We start from the raw sequence: 22288 nt of genomic DNA, 5'->3' as shown, positions 1-22288 counted from the left end.
CTCTCTCTCTCTCTCTCTCATAATTACTCACCAGGGAGGCTGTGGAAAATGCTATTAAGGAAGGCACCAGAGGGTAACCATGGGAGCTTTCTTGTGGCCTGCAGACATGGTTCATGTTTGAAAAATCCATGATGCTGCCCTGCTATCATTTAGGAGTGTCGAGGCTATAGGATGCAGTGGCCGTTTATCTCTCTAACCAGTGGTTCTGAAACTTTCTGGCCTCAGGATTCCTTTACACTTTTAACAATTATTGAAGACCCCCAAAGAGCTTTTGTTTTGTGGGGGTTATATCTATCAGTATTGAGTTTATTAACACTTAAAACTGAGAAAAACTTAAAACACAAAAGTATATAGTCACACATCCCATTAACCTTCAGAGCCACCACATCATCACACATCATATAACCTTTGGAAAATTCTACTGTGTACCCGTAAGACAATGAGAGTGAAGAGGGCATATAAGGTCTTAGTACCATATAAAAGTAGGTTTGACCTTGGGGACCCCCCAAGCATCCCTAACCCCAGCCACACCTTTCTAAGAATTAATATCCTTCAATAAATGACCTCAGATTGCTAAGCTTTTTGTATTCCTTAAGTCAGTTAGTCTGTCTGTCTGTCTGTCTTTCCCTCCCTCCCTACCTGCTGCCCTTCCTTTCTTTCTTTTTTTTGGCTGTGAGGTTCCAAGGATTTCTTCTTGCTGCTATCAGCAAGTGCCTTGTGGGCAACATTGTGGCTTCTAAAAGCTCTCCTGCTTCTAAAGTAAGAACAATTAGTTTCTGAGTGAGTTCTCTGCATTTAAAAACATGAGTCTTAGTACCCAAGCTTTGTAACACCTTTTTTTGTTTTTGTTTTTCCTGGTCCTTGGTGGGATTCCTGACATGGGCCCTTGACTTCTAAGTGTTTTCCGTTTAACCGAGTTGTGATCACAAAAGTCCAAACAGAGCAAAGGAGGGAGCTGAGTAATCTGGGAGAAGCACATGGGGAGCGAGGAGGTGCCTGGTCCTAGTGGCACTGGTTTCCGAAGCCTGGGAACTGGCAGGCAGCAGGTGGCGGCAGGAGAGTTACATAGCGATTCTGAAGTACAGTTGGCAGAGGGAGTGTGAGCCCTGGGAGAAAGCTCAGCTTGTAGCATTAATGGGCAAGAATCCTTCCTTAAGCTGAGCAGTTACCGTTGTGCTGGGCAGTTAATGCACATTATCTCATTTAATCCTCACAAACCACACATCTCTCTATCTATGTTCTAAGTGGGAGGAAACAGAGGCTTAGAGAAGTGAGGTCACCCAGCCAGTAAGCTGTAAGGCCAGGCTCTCTGACTTCAAAGCTTGCACCCCTGTGCCTGAATCCTCCACCAGAGGACTTGGGCTCAGAGAAGGCGAGGCCAGGTGGAGCAGGGAGGAGGCAGGCGGTCCCTCAAAGCCTGCCTGCTGATCTGGGTCATGACTTCACTGGGGCTCCTGACCTGGCAGTCCTCTCACTGGATGGATTAGAGACCCTTATTGTGGGGCTGAAATGCTGCTCAGTGGGCCTCTCTCCACTGGGCCCATTGAACTTTAGAGCCCTAACTGTGTAGATCTCAGAGAAGAAAAACAAGCGACTCAAAGCTTATACCTGACTTACCAGCGGAATGTCATCCCAGGGAGAAACTTACACATCATGGTTACAAGAAAGCTTCCAGCCAGCGCTCCACTCTTTAAAGACAATACAGAGCTCTCCAGCTAGCTTTCAGGTGTGGTGAATACAGATGTGCCTTTGATGGCACCTTCGTCTTTAACACCAGAGAATTCAAACCACAGGGATTTAAACCGTCAAAGAATTTAATTTGGAGAGAAATCACATGCATATAATGATATAATGCTTATGACAAATGATCATACCCTCTCCCAGGGGGTTTGCTGGAAGTGCAGATTCCTGGACCTCCTATCTGAGAGTCTGATTCCGTAGACCCTGTACTGGGACCCAGGAATCTGCATTTTAATGAGTACTCCAGGTGATTCCAAGGTTCAACCTCTGAAAAATACACCACCAGAAAACATACTAGAGGGCGTGTCTGTGAACATAAAGAATGTGGGAAGACCTCCCTCATTCCTTAAAAAATTATCATAGCTATCCCCTTCTGAAATAACTGAGAGTCAAGGTGGGAATAAGAGCCCCTACAGAAGATTGCAACTAGCTGGAACGTGGAGTCTTGCTTAGAAGAGCACAGTGATTAGGGCTTTGGGGTGAGACCTCTGTGAATCGGAATTCTTGTGCTGCCACTTCCAAGCTATACAAAGATGGGCACATTAGAGAACTCTGAGCCATGGTTTTCTCGTCTGTAAAGTGAGAATAGGATCCCAATCTCCTAGGCTGGGAGAACTAGGTAAGGTCATGCTTGCAAAGCACTTTGGTGCTGTGCCTGGAGCCAGCACTCATCAATGAGGCCGTATTATTGTTGTTGTTGCTGCTTTCTAATATTCCCCAGAACTATGCAAACTCCAGAGTATTGACCAGATAGTATTTAGCGACAGATTTGCTATAGTTGTTGTAACAGGCTTTACAAGGGCACGTCTTAATCTGTGTTTCAATCATAGTAGATGCCCCAACAAGCATCTATTCGTTGAACACAATATTTTGATGACCTAGTCTAACCCTCTAATTTTAAAGATGTGGAAAGTGAGGGTTCAAGAGGTTATTTGACTTAGCGACGGTCACACAACTAATTGAAAATGAGTATCTAGTGTTAAATTTACCCTAGGCTTGATGCTTAGATAAGTCACAGAAGAGTGACTGAGAGCACAGGCTGTGCACAATCCGGGTCCCCCTCCCACCTCTGCCATTTTCCGCTGTGGGGAAATATCTTAACTTTCCTTAGCCTCCAGTTCTTCATCTGTAAACAGTGGGGGTAAAACAGTAGCTGCTGCACATGGTCACTGGAGAGATGAAATAAAAAGATACATATGGGGCTTCCCTGGTGGCACGGTGGTTGAGAGTCCGCCTGCCGATGCAGGGGACGTGGGATCGTGCCCCGGTCCGGGAAGATCCCACATGCCGCGGATTGGCTAGGCCCGTGAGTCATGGCCGCTGAGCCTGCGTGTCCGGAGCCTGTGCTCTGCAATGGGAGAGGCCACAAGAGTGAGAGGCCTGCGTACCGCCAAAAAAAAAAAAAAAAGATACATATGGTGCTCAGTGTACTTAACGGTGTTCCCTTCATTTGTATGTAATCCCCCAGCAGATTCAGGTGTGGTGCTAGGCACAAAGGAAGGGGGTTCCTGGGGCAAGAGGACATTGTGGGACTCTGTAAGCCCCACCACGTGGACTGTTCACAGCCCTGGGCCTGACACTGAGCACAGGTGGTTATGGCGGTCGGAGGTGGTAGGGCCCTCTTCCTCAGAGTGCTTCCATTCCAGGGGCCCCCTCCATGCCACCTGGAGGGACAGCATCTTTCAGTTGGAGGGGCAATAATGCAACTCAGAATCCTGTCCCTGCCATCCCCAGTCAGGAAAAATCTCCTTCAACAAATCCTACCCCACCCCCCTCCCACCTTTGCTCCTGGTCCAGGTCATCTCTGCTCTCTGCGGGCAGATAAGGGCATCAGGACAGGGCTGCCTGTTATGACTAGATTTTATTTAGAACCATGAATACATTTCACGGATCTTGTTTGGTTTAGTTGAGCCTTAGGGAGGTACAGTGAATTCCAGTGAGGAAAAACCAGGAAGAAATGGTCTGATCATTGTTTATAAGCCTTCACTCTTTTACCAAGCGGGATAGACAGGCACAGAAACCCAAGAGGGGTGATAGTTGTTCTCTGGGATGCAAAAAAGTTTGCCAAATAAAATTAGAAACCTACTTAAAAATATATCTAAGATTAGACAGCTTTGTGCCTATTGTTCCTGGTGAATACCCAGCCAAGACTAAGATCAGTTTTCTCTCTGCTCCTCCACCCTCCCCACCTAAGTGAAATCAACATGAGGTGGTAGAGAGCAGAAATTTAAGCCACAGACAAAAAGCACTGCCACTTGTTCTCAGGATCGCATCCCTGGTGCAGCCTAAGTGAAACCTTTAAGCAAAAGGCCTTCATCACAGCCAGTATGGGTTCTAGTGCAAGGAAGGTCAGATTTATTTAGAGATCTCAAAGATAATAAGTCTAATTTCCATGACAAAAGTCAAGTGAATAACTCATCTTCAGCAAACCACAGGAATAATAAACCCTGTTTGGGCTCCTACCAAGCTAGCCGGTGGGCACTCTGACTTGTGATCTCATTCCTGGGCACCTTTTAGTCTCTGGAATTCACAAAAATTCTTGGAAACAGCTTGCAAGTTACAATTTCATTAAATGCAAACAGTAGGAGGAAACCAATTTCTCTTTTCCCCATTTCACTACTTGACAAGCCTCTTTAGGACAAAGATAACTCATCCTTCTTTGTTATCAAAGTCAGAGAAAATGCAACCAGCATGATATAAAAATGGAAATAGGAAGAGTTGTCAGAATGTGGTTTTATGAAGGATATGCAATTTTTCTTTTGGTTCACTCAAATTTCCTTTCTCATTTCCCAACGGCAAAATAACCCAGTTTCCATCTTGTAAGGGCTCCTTACCTGGAGAAAGAACCAGTGCATTACTTAAAAAATTTTTAATCATGATTTTAGAGATGACTTTTAGTATACTGTTTAAAAAGCTAGCACATTAATGAGGTATGACCTATTATAGCACTGGGGCGGTAACTCACCTTGGAAAGGAAAGCAGTATACTTAGTAGGTGTGGTCTCAATAGTTGGGTAGGAGGAAGGAAGGAAAGAGGAGACTTTTCTGTGGCTTCCAACCCTGCAGGCCCTTCCAGACAGATCTCCCTCCAGGCTGCTTTATGCTATGTTCCTCAGGCTCTTAACCCCAGGTCTTTGCATATGCTGTTCCCTCTTCCTGTCAGAATTCCCTTCTCCTGCTAACCAGTAATGGCCCCCTTCAGTCCTCTACTCACTCATGACTTCCTCACAGAAACCTTCCCTGTCCTCTTGACCACATACATTCCCTCTATTCTATGCTGACATAGCATCACTCTCCCTGTGGTACTTATCATGGTGAAATGTTATACTTTTCACTGGTCCTCCGGATCCCTGGATGCAAAACCCATGGATGCAGGACCCATGGGACTGACTGTGAGGGACTTGAGCATCCGAGGATTTTGGTAGCTGCGAGGGTCCTGGAACCAGTTCCCTGCAGATACCAAAGGATGGCTGTATTTAAGTATGTATTTCTCTGATTAACGTCAGTTTCCCCCACTTGAGCCTTAACTCCTTGAGGGTAGGAATAGTGCCAGCGTTTTCTGGTGCCTGACACAGAATAAGTGCTTAAGTATTTGTGGAATGAGTGAATTCTTGAAGCAAAGTCTTCCTAAGACTTGATAAAGTCTAACAGCTAGTTAATGTGATTATAAAACCATGTCTGTCCTCATGGTGACTCAGGATAGTAAGAAGATGCTCAAAAAAAAAAAAACAAAAAACACAGGTAACAAAAAGCCCCAGGGCACAAAAGGGAGCAGAAGCCCAATTTCTCAAGTGGCTAAGCTCCTCAAACCCTATTTGGTTGAACTTGTATCCCGTGTGTGAATATGGCTGCCAGTTGGTTTACTGATGGGTATTTTGTAATTGGTGGATTTTAACCCTAACAAATAAATGATAATAATTAACATTAATATATGAACTACTTGAGTTCAAGTCTTGTTCCCCATTTTCTAGCTGTGCACCTTTGGGACACTTATATAACCGCCCGATGCACATCATTGGTGACCTATGAGCATATCTACCTCAGCAGTGGGAATGGGCCCTAGTACATGAGAATGTGCCTTAAACAGTGTCTGGCACATAGTAAGTACTGAATAAATATTAGCTATTTACATTACTCTTCCTTTACTATTATATGTCATACCTTGCTTTAAGAGATTTACATGTGTTATTTACATAATTTAATTATTAATGAAATCCATAATTTAATTCTTACAGGTGTGGGAACTGAGGAATGCATAATGGGAAGACTGCTGAGGCTACTTAGCGATGCCTCTCCCAGTACTCCTTCAGGATGCTGCTTCCATCTATGTTAAGCCCTGGGTCAACTCTGCAGAGAGGCCACCAGTCACACAGGTGAGGCTGGTGGAATTGCCCCTTCACTTTGTGAGAAATCTCTCCTTCCCCTGCCCACAGTCTCTTCCAAGTTACTGCATATCTACCCATCTGGGGCCATGGAGATGTCTCACTCCCTTCTTCTGAATTTATAAGCACTTCTCTGAGTCCAAATGAAGGCCAAACAGTGGGCAGGACATTGGAGGGGACCTCACTGGTTGGACTAGCATTGTTGATCACTAAAACAAACACTTCCTGTTGTCCCAGAGCATACAGGGAAGACCATGGTTCATGTGGGCTGGAAAAGAATGAAAAAGGAGCAGCAAAGAAACCCAGCTGCAAAGCCACTGCCTTGTGCTGACTGCTTTCCAGGAGTTAAATATAGCTCCTGTGTGAGGGAGGCAGAGGGGGTGGCCAGGTCACCTTGAAAGGCTTTTGTGTGTGTTAATTACAGCTTATGCAGGAAACTGAATATCCTTCATGCTGAAGAAAATAGTACAGTTTGACTCCCTGGGAGAGAAACCCAGAATCCTGAGGGAAGTGGTAAAGAAGAGTGGAAGATTTGGGATTTGGTAGGAGAGTATCTGGTTTGGGTTTTGACTCCTCCTACTTGCTAGTGTGGAATCTGGGGTAGGTCAGTCAGCCCCTCTGAGTATCATTTTCCTCTTCTGTTAAGGGATTTAGAATGCCCACGTGCAGGTTTGTGGAAGGGGAAACGGGGAATGGTGGGGTAAGAGTTTGTAAACCGTAGGGATTTTTACTGGGGATGGACACGTTCCTCTGTAGCACAATTCTCTGATGTGCTCGTTTCAGGTAGACAGGGAGGCAAGAGGTCAGGGAGGTTGCAGGTCAGTGGGGAAGCAGGTTGTGGGGATGTTTTGGGGTGACTCACTTCCTGGGAGTCAGGCCAGGGTGACAGGCTCAGGGAAACACCCTGCATCTTAATGGCCTTTTGAGCAGAAGCTCTGCACAGGTCTTGTCATCCACCAGGACAGCTCTCGTTCTGGACACCTTGTTTCTCAGCCCTGGGCGGCCAGGGAAGCAGTAGCTCCCTCTCATCAAGACATTTCCAGACAGGAGGGGGTGGGGCAAGCCACCGACTTCCGAGGAAATAACTTTTGGCTGTGGGACTGGGCTCTCCCAGAATTGTTCCTTTGTGTGCAGATTCTTCCCTGTTTAGCTCACAAAGGAAATGGTTCCAGGAGGAAGTGGAAAACTGTGACACACACATGCTCACGCCTCACACACAAGATGGCAGCTGTTTCCATTTGCGGCAGTCCCTATCATCTCCTTCACTAAAAGGAGTGGCCTGGGATACCCAACAATAAAGGCAGGTAGTATTTTTGAGCTCATAAGTGATGTTCCAGATGTTATGCTAAGCATTTTGCATGGACTAACTCATTTAATTCTCATAATGGCCCTGTGAGGTAGTTGCTGTTCTTCAGCCTCTGTTTTACACATGAACCAAATGAGGCTCAGAGAGGCACAGTTGTTTGTCTAAAGGCACATGGCAAGCAGAACCAAGATTCAAACCTAGACCTAAGTCTAAGGCCTAATCTTCCAGTTGCTGCATCATAATTCCTTCTTGCCGCCGCCTTCTTCTAACAGAGGTTCCCTACCTCCAAAGCTTGATGGAACCAGCAGTGAGTCCCTCACGACCATTCCCCACTGGTGTCCATTCATAGGATGAGTGCCTGGTGAGGCCTAGATGGGGCTGGGCTTTCTGCTTCTGAGAAGTTTGAGTTTGAGGACCCATCTCACCAATAGCCACCAATAGTTTGAGGACCCATCTCACCAATAGACAGACATTGAAGATGTCTGGCTAGGGGTTTGTGAATAATGCACATAATAATAAAGATATCCAAGGATGGCAGTGAACATTTATTGAACACTTCTTACAATCTGGGCTCTGGGCCTAACACTTACTTCTTTTTATAAATTAGGACTTCATGTGGACAAAACTTGGGTTAATCCTAATCCTTGCTTCATGAGACACTCATCATTGGTCCATGCATGCTCCACTTTTATTTAGTTATTTATTTATGTAATCAGTTGTTTTTGCTAATGTAGTAAGTACCCACAAATCTACCATTCAAAGCAAAAGCCTGAATCCAGATGATATCATACATCTATGATCCCATGCCTCTGCTTGCCCCTCCAACCTAACTGCCATCCTGAATGCTGTATTCAACACATCCTTGCTTTCCCTTGTAGACTGCAACTAGATATAGCCATACAAAATTTTAATTGTTTTAAACTTTATTAAAAGGGCATAATGCTATAGGTAATCTTTTGTGACTTTTTTCTTTACCATGATACTGCTAAGGCTTATCCATATCATTGCCTGTCATTGCGTTCATTCATTGTGCTGTATGATATTCCACTGCGGGAAGATTCTCCTTGCCTAACACTCTGTGCCTATTACGTTATTTAATCTTTGCAACAACCCCATGTGGTAGGAGCTCTTCTTATCACAGTTTTACTGACAAGAAACTCTGAGCCCTAGAGAGGCTAAGGAACTTGCTGGAGGTCATAGGTGCCAGGTTTGCATCTTTCTGGCCCCCACTGTATGCTGTGTTTTGGTGTAGAGGACAAAGCACAGAAACTAGAGCCCAAAGCCCCGGGCTCAAGGTCCAGCTCCACACTTACTGGCTGTGTGGCCTTGGGCAAGTTGCCTCATGCCTCTGAGCCTCAATTTCCTCAACATTGAAGTGGGGTGATGGTAACTGCCCTATCTACCTCTCAGGCCTGTTGTGAGACTCAAATCTTACAATGTCTGTGAAAAGTGACAGCAGTCTGTAAACTGAAGTTTTGTAAATCGGTACATTGTGATTAATGATCTATGTGCCATCTGCTCCCCTCCCCACCAGTCAAACAAAAATAACCTGTGTAGGATTCAAGAGATGAGACTGAATAGCATCCCTATTCAGAAAGGCAAGGATTAGGTTGACAATCAGCCCACAGAAGTCTTAGTGTGATTAAAGAATCAGAAAATCGGGAATTCCCTGGTGGTCCAGTGGTTAGGACTCCGTGCTTTCACTGCCGAGGGTGCAGGTTCAATAGCCATACAAAATTTTAATTGTTTTAAACTTTATTAAAAGGGCATAATGCTATAGGTAATCTTTTGTGACTTTTTTCTTTACCATGATACTGCTAAGGCTTATCCATATCATTGCCTGTCATTGCGTTCATTCATTGTGCTGTATGATATTCCACTGCGGGAAGATTCTCCTTGCCTAACACTCTGTGCCTATTACGTTATTTAATCTTTGCAACAACCCCATGTGGTAGGAGCTCTTCTTATCACAGTTTTACTGACAAGAAACTCTGAGCCCTAGAGAGGCTAAGGAACTTGCTGGAGGTCATAGGTGCCAGGTTTGCATCTTTCTGGCCCCCACTGTATGCTGTGTTTTGGTGTAGAGGACAAAGCACAGAAACTAGAGCCCAAAGCCCCGGGCTCAAGGTCCAGCTCCACACTTACTGGCTGTGTGGCCTTGGGCAAGTTGCCTCATGCCTCTGAGCCTCAATTTCCTCAACATTGAAGTGGGGTGATGGTAACTGCCCTATCTACCTCTCAGGCCTGTTGTGAGACTCAAATCTTACAATGTCTGTGAAAAGTGACAGCAGTCTGTAAACTGAAGTTTTGTAAATCGGTACATTGTGATTAATGATCTATGTGCCATCTGCTCCCCTCCCCACCAGTCAAACAAAAATAACCTGTGTAGGATTCAAGAGATGAGACTGAATAGCATCCCTATTCAGAAAGGCAAGGATTAGGTTGACAATCAGCCCACAGAAGTCTTAGTGTGATTAAAGAATCAGAAAATCGGGAATTCCCTGGTGGTCCAGTGGTTAGGACTCCGTGCTTTCACTGCCGAGGGTGCAGGTTCAATCCCTGGTCGGGGAACTAAGATCCCGCAAGCCATGTGGCATGGCCAAAATAAATAAATAAATAAAAAGAATCAGAAAATCATCAGTAGAGGCCTCAGGCTGCACTAATGGGAACAGAGTATGAATTTATCTTTGTTCTGTTCAATGGAGTTTAAAAAATATTACTTTTTTTTTTTTTTTTAACTATTTCTTACCTATTTTCAATATCTGAGGCCCTACCCCATTACTCTTTGCTTGTGTTGTTTCCTCTGCATGGCTTGTTCTCCAACCACTATCCCCTATTAGCTGTGTGACCCTGGGCAAGTTACTTCACTTCTCTGTGTCACCTCATCTGAATAATGGGGATAATAACAATACCTACACTTTACAGGGCTGCCATGAGGATCCAGTGAGGTGTTATATGGACTGTTTAGAACAGTTCCTGACACATACAGAATTGACTATTGTTATTATTTAAAATCTCCCCTACTGCCCCGAGAGTGCCCACTTATTTTTTGACAATTGGTTTAGAGGCCACTTCCTCCAGGAGGCCTGTCCTGCCTTCCTGCACAGGTAAGGTCACCCTGTTATAGCCTCCAGAGCAGACAATTTGTTCAGCGTCCTCCATTAAAGTGTGAACAGTGAGAGTAGAGATGATGGCCAATTTAATATCTGCCACCGCTGCCCAGTGCCCAGTACCGTAATGGGCACACAGCAGGTGCACTGCAGAGGGATTAACTAACAGCCTGAATTCAGAGGAACAACCACAGACGAAGGAGGGGGCTATTAATCCTGTCTATGACAACCATCTCCAAGAGCAGAAGGGCTCATGGGGATGGGGGAAGAGGGAAGGTGGGGCAGACTTGTTCTCTGGGGCTCTGGAGGGCAGTCCTGGAACAGTGGTGGCTGCTTAACACCATATTATTAGGTTCACTGTATATAGGAACTCTCCAGAAGTCTGAACTAAGAAGAGAGCCAGGTGGGCTGAGCCCAGGTGGACAGTGCCTTGGCAGGAATGTGGGGGTGTGTTATTCGGTGGGTAACTGTGACACTGGGTGACTGGGGTGAGAAACATGCAGAATCACACCTGGGATTTGTCCTCCCTAGCCCAGCGACCCGAGGCAGATGAGTCAGTTTTCTCATCTGTGAAGCAGAGGTAAGGAGAACACTCATGTCAGAAGGTTGTGGTGAGCAGAAAGGGAGATAATGTATGAAAAGTGTTAAGCTCTGTGCCAAGCACATATGAAACCTTCTGCAAAGGTTGGTTATTACTATTAATGTTGTTGCCGTTGCTAGTAATCACAGGGGATTCACGCATTACCCAGAGGTTAGTCTAGACATTCTAGATGGGAAGCTAAATGTTAGGCTCAGGATGGCCACCCTGACTGCTGCCCAGGTGGAAGGTCCACCCTCTTCCCTCTCTTCCTTCCTTCGCCTTGCCTGCAAAAGCCTTCCAGTGGTAACCTTGGATTATGTTCTGGGCCATGTCCCTGTGAATGCAGCCCACAGAGAGCCCAGCCACCCCGGGCAGGCTTTGGGAGATGCCTAGGGTGATTCCTGCCTCCAGGGCTGGGGGTGGGATCAAGAAAATGACGGTTGAAGGTCCTGGGAAAGAATGTCTTGAGTCTTAAAGAACCCCAGACAGATGTCTCCTTTGTTCTCCCATTAGATCAACAATTCTATACACGTAACTCTATTTGAAAATGGACAGAGTGTGAAGTTTTATGTTTCCCTGTTCTTAACTTAAACATGAAGGTGAGTTAATGTTATACAATTTGCTGCTCACCTGCAGTATTTGCTGTAGTTCCTAACTGGTCTCCTCTCTTCAGTCTCTCCCTTTCTACTCTGATGTGAGCTTTAATTGCCCCCAAATGGCAACACATAGCATAACCCCCTCCTGCTTGTACCTTGTCAATAGCTCCCCAGGGCCCAGATACCAGTTTCCTTTGTGACTCAGATGATGAAAGATCTTCACATGCTCCCTGTACTCCCTGTGGTTTATCATCATTCCCTCTGTAATTCCATCCATGGGCAGGCAAGAAGTGAAAGGGAAAGCATCAGAGAGAGAACTTGGAATCCATTCTGATTTTTTAAGAAAGGCGATCATTCATAGACCTGTAGTTTAAGCACTGACTTTTTAAAAAAAAATTGTATGCTTCCTGCATGCTGAGTGCTTTTCTTGCACAAATCCAGTTATCCCCCATAGTAGACAGGAGATTGTTATCTCCATTTTTAGTTGAAGAAACTGAGACTTGGGATTAAGTGGAAGGAGTAGAGCTGGGATTCAAACCCTGGCAACCTGACACTGCAGCCAGTGCACTCAGCTCCCACATTATGCTGCCTCTATTATTAGTTACCAATCCCACTCTCAGTTATGGACCTGGATGATAAGGCCTTACTTGAGGCTCCATTTTACCTCTGTCTGCTTCTCTGGGCTGTAAGAATGCTGACAATTTTGTGCCCTGAGCATGGCTTCTGTGCCTCTCTTCTTTCTACTCTGCCATTTTCTCTACCTGGAATGCTGTTCCCCCAGTGTTTCTGAGGTTCCTGGCTAGAAAGTGTCCCTTGAGTCTTCTGGGCCTTTATTTATTCTCTTTGATGGACACTGGCCAGATATGACCTCATGTCACAGGAATTGGTGACAGAGGCTTAGTTTCTCTGCCTCACTAGGAGATTTGGAGGTGCAGGGACCCCACGCTTCCCCTCTGTTACTCCTTAGAGCTACAGCTGATTGCTGGCTGGAGGTGAGGAAATGCGATTGGTCCCTCCAGCTTCCCAACACACTCCTAGATCAGTTTTCTTCTTGGTTCAAGTAAAGCTAAAATAAAATCCCCCTTGGTTTCATATCAGCTGGATCTGCTCTTTGCAAACCCTTCAACAAGAATGGGCAGGAAGAATAAATATTTATTCTACAAATGAATAAATCTGATTCCATCTTCAAAAGAAAGCCTCAGTATAAATTATCATAATTTCTCTGTTCTAAGATTTCACTGATTTAAAGATATCTTGTCTACTAAATAATAGCTTTTTGAAAAAAAAATCAGAAAAATGAACAAATTAATATATCAAATTTAAGATATGTTCTGATTTTAAAAATATGTCTTGGTATCAATGAAATATTTTTAAAAATATGGTCCAATTCAATTTTGATTTTTTTTCTTTTGATTCTGGTGGTCTCAGAAAGAAGGCTCCAAGCCTTGACTAAATCACTGTGAAGCATGGGCAGGTGTCAGCCATGTCCCAGCCCTGAACCCCTGGGAGTTGCTGGGTCAACAAGGGCATGGCAGACCAATCATATACCAATGGCAGCCCTGAGGCCCCCAAGGCCAGTGGACAGGTTTTCTCCCCAGCAGAACTATGTCCATGCTCTGCTGACACCTCATGACCACGTTAGTGGATATGGGGAAAGCTGACTAGGAGTCCGTCATGTGATCTTAGGCAAGACACCGCCACTTGAGCCTCAGTTTTCCCAGTTGTAAAGTGAGAGGCATAAGACCAGATAGGCTGTTTTCAAATGTTCTTCAGATGGAGCTTTGGGATCTGGGAGGCTTCTTTAGGGGCTGCCTTGGGAGTAGGAAGATGGAATGGACTGTACTCAGTATTTTCATTCCCACTTCCCCCAGAGCAAGTCTTTGCTTAAGATTTTTTTTTTTTTTTTTTTTTTTTTGTGGTATGCGGGCCTCCCTCTGTTGTGGCCTCTCCCGTTGCGGAGCACAGGCTCCGGACGCGCAGGCTCAGTGGCCATGGCTCACGGGCCCAGCTGCTCCGCGGCATGTGGGATCCTCCCAGACCGGGGCGCGAACCCGGTTCCCCTGCATCGGCAGGCGGACGCTCAACCACTGCGCCACCAGGGAAGCCCTGCTTAAGATTTTGTTTGCAAAAAGTAGTTTGAAAAACACTGGTAAATGGCATTCTGGGGTCTTTCCAACATTAGTCTTGAATATATACTCTTGTATGATCTAAGGGCAGTGCTTCATTCCTCAGCCTGGACACACCCTCAGAATCCTTCTCACCACAGTGCTCCAGGCAGACACTCCCAGACTCATTGCAGTTTAATCCAGGGGTTGGCAAGCTTTTCGTGTAAAGGACCAGATAGTAGCTATTTTAGGCTTTTCAGGCCACATGTGGGCGGGGCCTCTGTTGCAAATACTCAATAGCAAGAAAGCAGCCATAGACAATACATAATGAATGCCTATGGCTGTGTGCCAATAAAACTTTATTTAAAAAAAGACGTGGTGGACTAGATTTGGTCTACCAGCTGAGGTGTGCTGATACCTGTGCTATAATAAATACTTCAGCCTGACAGGTGAAGAAATTGAAGCCCAAGGAGGGGATTCAAGGAACTGGATTTGGTTGGAACCCCCGTCCCCCGGACAGAGAGCATGCTTCCACCACTCCACACTGCTCACTTAGCCATGACCCTTAACCCTGATTTGGATTGCGGGCATCTGAGATTACATGGTTGAGGGAATGGTGCCTGGAAAAGACACGTGCCCCACTTCTCCCTCTTAGGATATCAGTTTTCTCCTAGGTTCTTAGAGGGCTATAAAAAGCCCCTGCGCTTGCCTCCTGTGGGACGTGCTGTCGGTAAATTCCCCAGAGCTGGAATGACTGCAATGTGGTGCCACACTCTGCCCCCTCTGCAGCCTGACAGCTGTGCAGGGAGAAGAATCAGGCCTGGCAGGCTCTGCCTCTCCACCCCCACTTGGGGTGTGGCTGGGATTCCCCAAGTGGAATTTTAGATGGAGGACAAGCCCTGCCTGGGCCCTCCTGGGGCAGGCTCTTTGCCAGTTCCAGGAAGATGAGTGTTTCTTGAATTCTAAACACCAAAACTCCAAGGGCCACAGTGGGAAGAGTGTAAAGGGTAAGAAACAAAAATCTCACACCAGCTGCCTGGCCATACCATTCATTGATGGAGGGCATCTATCCTGGAATTGTTTAGATCCCCTTTCCCTCCCATGCTTCCCACCTTGAAATCTTTACCTAGTAAGTCCTTGTGGCTTATCTGGCAAATCCTTCACATAATTGACCTGGGAATGCCCCTCTCCACTGGAGAAGCAGTGGAGAGCAATGGTAAAGAATTTATGTTTGGACGTGGGCAGGGCTGGGTAAATAAATTGACCTTTCTAAGCCTCAGTTTCTTCATCTGTAAAATGGGGATATTAAAAAAATACATATACAACACATTTTAAAGTAGGTGCTGAAAATAAATTACAGTAAATAAACTTAAAATGCATCAGATGGCAAAGTCATGATGAACATTCCCATTGAATTCTGTTGGGAGGTGGTGGCAGTGAGACTGCACGGCTCAGGGAAGATAAATATCACAAATGTATCCAAAACTTCAAATTACATATGCATTCACACACTGACATGGGCCACAAACATGCCTTCACAAGAACTGTACTTATTAGTCTACCACAGAACCAGATTTTGCCATAAACTACAAAATTTTTAATACAAAGTTGTATTTATATCTTTATAATTGATATACATGCCCTAGCCTTGATTTTAGAAAATAAAAGCTGCACTCTGTACAGACACTGTCCACTCACAACTGCTGGCAACATTTTTGGATGGAATTTCTCCCCCAGTAAAATTAATGGCATATTTTATGTACGTGAAAGTCAAACTGCATCAACTTCATGATTGTTGAGAGAATTAAATGGCTCAATGTACATAAGTAAACTGCCTGACTCATGGTGAGCGCACAGTTGGCTATTATTAAACATCTTCTATGTGCTAGACACTGGAAATGAGATGTAGAGACAGCCTCAGAGCACAGGTTCATATACACACAGAGGAGGCATTTAAGTTAGTACAATACAGTCTTCTAAAAGCAGAGACTGAGGAGGGTGGTGCTAACCCAAAGTCAGTGGGAAGGTCGAGGGAGGATGTGGCAGGTAGTTTTCATGGAGGTGATGCTGAGTGGTCTCTTTCAGGGAGAGGGAATAGCAGAGTCATCTTTTTTTTTTTTTTTTTTTTGCGTTATGCGGGCCTCTCACTGTTGTGGCCTCTCCCATTGCGGAGCACAGGCTCCGGACGCGCAGGCTCAGCAGCCATGGCTCACGGGCCCAGCCGCTCCGCGGCATGTGGGATCTTCCCGGACCGGGGCACAAACCCGTGTCCCCCGCATCAGCAGGCGGACTCTCAACCACTGCGCCACCAGGGAAGCCCCAGAGTCATCTTTTTGAACCTCAGTTTTTACATCTGTCCAATGGGGAGAATGTCTCAGCTGACCCCTTCACAAGGCTTTTGCCAGAGTTAAGAAAAGAAGAGAAACTCAAGGCTGAAAGGGTTCCAGAGAAAGGATTTTAGTGGTCAATTCTCTGAATATCCCTGCTATTACACAGGTTCCTTCTGGCCCAGAGTGACCTCCCTGTGGATGACTGCCGAGTGAGAGCATGCATGATTACCAGAGGTTGCCCAAGCTCCAAAGGAAGCACTCCATGATCAACAACCCTGACACTACATGGAAATGGACACGACTGATGAATGTGAAAAGGTTTCTAGAACTTAAAAGCTTTATAAAAATGTATGTATGTACTTATATTGCAGAAGTGAGTTGGCTGAGCCAGCGCTAGGACGTGGGATTTCTGCTTCTGTGTCCAGATCCATTTCCCAGCTGGCCCTGTGTGCTGGCACATTTATTGGAGGTTTGTCTTCTCAGGCTAGAGTTCACAGACCCTGGGAGTCCATGGCAGAGGGCAGGGTGGGGTTAGGGAAGAAGCCCTGAGAAAAATACAGTGTGTCTCTGGAAGTCCACTGCACAAAGATTTTTGGGGGGTGTTTGTTCAGTTATGTTATGGGCGATAATAGAAATTTGTTTGACTTTAGATAAAATTAGACATTTCAAGCTTTTGGAAGACACTTTGGGTAACAGACCCAAACCCTAGAGTTTCACTTGGTTGAAAAGTGTGAAAGGCAGTGCTAGAGCAAGTAATGGAATCAAGCAAGGTGTTTGAGCAAGGTCAAGGGTTATGATAAACCAGTGCACTAGAACAGTGAGCATATCAGACTCACCTGAAGCTTTGCAAGAAGTACACATTCCCAAACCTCACTCCAGACCCACTGATCAGACCTCTGGGGGTATAGTTTCAGTAGGCTCCCTAGGAGATGATTCTGGGCCCAGCTGGATTCGAGAACCACTGCTTTAGACAATAGAGAGTGGTCCTTAAGGGAGGCTGGACATGCAAGAGTAGAAACAGGAAGCTCCTATAGGAGATGACAGGATATAGGAGAAGAAGCCATCCAGGATACGTTTTTCAATAATAGTCAACAGAATTAGGGGTGTGATTGCAGAAAGGATGAAAGCAAAGGAAATGATGAATAATGACGAAGTCTGTGTTTCTGTCCGCAAAATAGGAATCATTGAAATGGAAAATCCTGGAGCTGAAAGTGGCCGTATCCAACTCTACTCTGTGAATTTTGTATTTTTTCTTTTATTTATTCATCATCTCAACAGACATTTTTTGCGAATATACTACATGCAAAGCACTACGTTGGGTGCTAGGAGAAGAACTGTGAACAAGGTAAGAAGGATCCTGCCCTCACAGAGCTCACATTAACAGCTAATTCATTCCTATAATTAATCATAACTGCAAAGATGGTAACCAATGAGACGTACAGAGTGCTAGGGTTATCTGTAATGGGGCATGTAGCTTGGGAGACAGGGAAAGATTGTCTTGAGGAAGTAATGTTTGAGCAGATCCCTAAGGATGAGCAGGAAGGAGTTAACCAGGTGAAGGTACAAAGGCCAGTGTGAGGAGAGCCCATAGTAAGAGATGGGCAGGGGCCCAAAGTGAGTTGGTGACAGTCAGGGTGGGTCCTTGAGGGCCACCACCAGGACTGTAGTCTATATCTTAAGAACAATGAGAAACCATTAAAGAGTTTAAGTAAGATCAGATCTACAGCTTTAAGTAACTGTCTTTAATTGCATCCTCTCTTCCCAAATTCTATCCGCAAGCATAGATAATTCATAAGTCCCATTAAAAGCTATGATGTATTGAACATTTGAATAAAAGATGAATGCTTTAGGTTGAAGTATATACTCCTACAAGTCCTGTTCTCTATAGTTTGCAAAAGGGTCTTGCCTATGGAAACCTCTTGAATTGAGTGACAGTTGTTTTAACTTATATATTACTGTGATAGGAGCCACTCTGGGGCTCCCTGATCTGTGGCCACTCAGCCTCTGTTTCATTATGTTCCTGGGCACCTCCTACTCTGTCATTGAATAGCTCTTTTCATGTGTACGCTTCTCCCAGATTGTGCCCCAATTGGTCTGTGTTTAACCTCTTGTATAGCCTTCTGGAGAGTCTTTCTATTAACTCTTCTACAGGACAGCTAGTTTGAGAACTGATCTCATGTACCCCCTTCAAATTTAGTCTTATTCACAAACAGCCCCATTTCCTTCAATAGCTCCTCACGTGATTGTGTTGTTAACAGAAAAAGAGAAACAGGAAGGGTGATCTGATTTGACGGTGAATAAGATGAGTTCAAAATTGGGTCACTTGGAGGTTGAGTTGACTTCCAAATGGAAACTTCCACAGGCAGGAACCAGTGCAGGAGAGTGGAGCTCAACTCATGGCTGAAAATGGACATTAAGAGTAGACGTCATAATGGGGCTTGGTTTTCTACAGGTGTGAGTTTAGAGAGAGGGCTGAGGTGTTGGGGAGAGAGGGGCAAGAGCCATCAAAGAAGAAAAAGTGAGCTAGAGAAAAGATGGGAAATAACAGTTAGTAAGCACTTATCATGGGCCAGGTGCTGGGTGCTGGGCAAATATTATCACATTGCAGTCTCCCAATTTTGGGTGTTCATTCTTCCTGCTTTGCAGACTAGCAGAATAAGACTTAGTTGGGTCACTTGCCTTAGAGCAAGAGAAGCCCAGAGGCTATGAGCACCTATAACAGTGCGATTGGAGGTGGGAGAAGGAGAGGCAGAAAAGGCTTCTGGCAGAGGGATGGAGCAGGGGTTAACCTAGGTTTATTTGATTGCAAAATCCTTGCTTTCTCCATCTTTGCAAATAGGAGAATCCATTTAGAAAAAAGTAGAGGGTCAGAGCTACAGAGAAGCCCAGAAGATGGGACTGGGAAGGGTGAAAATTAGACAAAATGGAAGCCGTTTGTGACCCTTAGATGTGGGCTTTCAGCAGAAGGTGTGACTGGAAGTGAGACTGCAGGGAGGGAAAGAAGTGTGTGGGAAGAAACAGGATGCTGTCGTTTGTGTGTATGGTGGTGGGGTTTTATTTCTCTGTTCAATTGCAAGGTTTTTGTAGAAGGGTAAGAAGGGTATGAGAAGCTAATGGTATCCAAAAGCAGGGTTGTTTTTCCGAACCAAAGATCAGAATGAAATAATGATAGGCTCTTGGCAAAGAGTGGGGAGGGAAGAACTTACTCGGCAGGGTACTCACCCATGTGAGAAGTGGGGTTTGAAACTGATGGTTGAGGGAGAGGCAGAAAAAACCCTGTGTGGGACAAGGGAGTGGAAGTGATGTCTAGTGCCAGCAGAAGCCTCTTCAGGGAAGAGAGTAAGGTTAAATCCTATACATACACCCATTGCAGAGGGTGGCTAAAATCCAAGTAATTATATTTGATAAATGTAACATCTATCATCTACTGAATGTTTCCTAAGTGCTACCTTACATGCATTACCTTTTTCCCATGACACTCCAAATGAAATGAAACTGACATTCAGAGAAATTAAGTAATTTATCCAATTCATACAAGATCATACAGCTAGTAAGTCGTGGTCAAAGCCTAAATTTGTCCATTCTCTGAACGACTCAGCTCTACTGAGTCTCCAGGCTGACAAAGATGACCTTATGGATCATGTTTGGAGGGAAAACATGAATATGGGTGCGTGTTCCTTTTGGAAGAACAGTAATTGATAGGAGTAGAGAATGAACTCAGATGTCAGGGAAGAGGTATGGGAATTCACAGCCTTGGGGACAGAAGTTGGGCAATGAGTCATGGATGGGAGCGCATCAGAGGAATGGCTGTGGGCTACTTGGCCGATGGAAGCCACAGATAGGGAAGATGTGGCTTTCCTAGTATAGATCTTAAAGCTGGTCCAACAAAGGCAAGACACGAGTAGGTTCTTCTAGCATTTCTTAAATAATAAAAATATCACTTAATGAAAAGCAGAGCTTCAGATTATGTCTTGAGTTGCCCAGGAGACAATATGATCTCCCAGAGAATATAATTCAGCAAAAGAAACTCCCATCTTGGGCTGAATGCAACTAGTTGAAAAAGAACTAGTTGTAAAGTAGAAAGGAAAGGAACTTTGGGGAAATCGATTGTTTCATATGAGCTAGGCATAGCAGATACAACCTTGGACATTAAGAAGGTGTATTAAAAATTAGAGAAAATTTAGACCAAAGACTTTAAGGCAAAAATAACTCGAGAAGACTAGAAAGTTCACAAAAGCAAAATTGTGAAGACACAACCATAGTCAGTAGGCAGGAATAAATAGAATAAATAAGAGAAAATAGACACATTGGCCTTATGTATTAATATTTTATCAGTCACTCAGAAACGCCCATCAGATGGTTCAGTTATTGCATGTCAGAGATGGATTTCCAAGAGACAAGCACCATGAAGGAGCTCCAAGGATACAGAAATTATGACATGGTCTCTGTCTTTGAGTTGTATACAAAGTTGTCTAGCCCAGTTCTTAAAACAGAGTAGGGACTCAAAAAGTGTCCTTAGAGTCAGACCACCTTGGGGCCAATAGAATTTTATTATGTTGAATCTGATTAACGAAAGACTAATTATTACAATAGCCAGCATTTATTGATTGGTTCTCATATGCTAGGCATTATTTGAATTATTTTCCATATACTTAATATTTATAACAACCCCAAGAAGTAGGCATCATCAGTATCCATATTTTATCCACATTAGAGGATAAAGAGTTAAGTTACTGGTCCTGTAGAAGGTGGTGGCCATAATCATTAGTCTATAGTGAAGGTGTTACCTTCACCAATGGCTGATTCTCTTTGAATGATATTCATGAATTGGGAAGTCCTGCTGGAAGGAATTTCATTATAATGTAAGTGGTTTCTGTGTCTGTTACTATGTTATATGAATCCTGCTTTACTCATGGGAAGACACATATCCTGTTAGACTAGAAATCCTACTTCCCAGGTTTGTTTTCATTCTCAAGTCAGTTGACTTTGATGATGAGCTTCTATGCTGTAATTTCTACTGAAGATCTGAACGGTATAGTTGTGGCATAATGGAGGTGCCTGGACCTGCAGCAGGAAGATTTGGCATCCAAGCCCTACTCTAGGGCTTGGGCAGGTCACCTGCCACTATAGAGGCAGCCAGCAGCAAGCTTAAGATCAGGACTTTGGTTCAAACCCAGCTCTGTCTGTCACATGCGAGTGACTGTATAAGTTAATGTCAGTGACCTAATCCTGCTGTTATGGACTGAATTGTGTCCCCCACCCCCTCAATCCATACATTGAAGCCCTAACCCCCAGTGTGACTACATTTGGAGATAGGGCCTTTAAGGAGGTAATTAAGGTTAAACGAGGTCATAAAGGTGGGCCCTAATCTAATAGGACTGATGCCCTTCTAAGAAGAGGAAGAGACACCAGAGATCTCTCTCTTTTTCTCTCTCTCTCTGTGCACAGGGAAGAGGCCATGTGAGGACGCAGTGAGAAGGCAGCCGTATACAAGCCTGGAAGAGAGGCTTCACCAGAAATCAACCCAGATGGCACCCTGATCTTGGACTTCTAGCTTCCTGAACTGTAAGGATATAATTTGTTGTTTGAGCCACCCAGTCTGTGGTATTTTGTTATGGCAGCCCTAGCTGACTAATACACTGCCAAGCCTGCTTTCCTGTGAGGTAGGGATTAATGATAGTACCTAGTCATAGCCCCATCCCATCACTTTTTCCAAGAGAAGCCATGTAAAAAGCTGAGCATGTTGCCTGGCGCATGATAAGACCTTGATGATTTCAGTTGTTACTGTTATTAATAGTGAAGTGTGGTTTCCTTCCCTGGGCACGACAGTCTCACTCCCCACGTGGTCGGTATGGGGCTGAAATGAGACCTGTGCTTCTTAAAATTTCCCTGGCAAAAGAAGAGAGTGCTCACACCCTCCTGGGGATATGGGCACAAGAAGGAATTTCCACTGGAATGATTTGTGAAGTCTCTCACATTTTATCTTAAAAACCCACACAGATTTTGCATTCTAGTTCATATATAGTTTTTTTGTTTGTTTGTTTTGTTTTGCGGTACGCGGGCCTCTCACTGTTGTGGCCTCTCCCGTTGCGGAGCACAGGCTCCGGACACGCAGGCTCATCGGCCATGGCTCACGGGCC

The 22288-nt window shown here is 44.8% G+C and overlaps 1 protein-coding gene and 1 long non-coding RNA gene across 8 annotated transcripts in view; one reads left to right on the top strand and one right to left on the bottom strand.

Moving 5' to 3' along the window:
* Window positions 1–17493, top strand: part of LOC114486778 (uncharacterized) — a 72068-nt gene extending 54575 nt beyond the window's left edge. The window contains exons 3-5 of the long non-coding RNA XR_003681069.2: window positions 5975–6112; window positions 16315–16466; window positions 17327–17493. This is a non-coding gene — a long non-coding RNA (uncharacterized lncRNA). The remainder of the gene's footprint in view (window positions 1–5974; window positions 6113–16314; window positions 16467–17326) is intronic.
* Window positions 1–22288, bottom strand: part of AFAP1L1 (actin filament associated protein 1 like 1) — a 75702-nt gene that overhangs the window by 50727 nt on the left and 2687 nt on the right. The window lies entirely within an intron of this gene.

The sequence above is a fragment of the Physeter macrocephalus genome, chromosome 8, assembly GCF_002837175.3.
Source record: "Physeter macrocephalus isolate SW-GA chromosome 8, ASM283717v5, whole genome shotgun sequence".
NCBI lineage: Eukaryota > Metazoa > Chordata > Mammalia > Artiodactyla > Physeteridae > Physeter > Physeter macrocephalus.
Note: the sequence above shows the minus strand (reverse complement) of the source record. Positions and strands in the feature narration are given on the sequence as shown.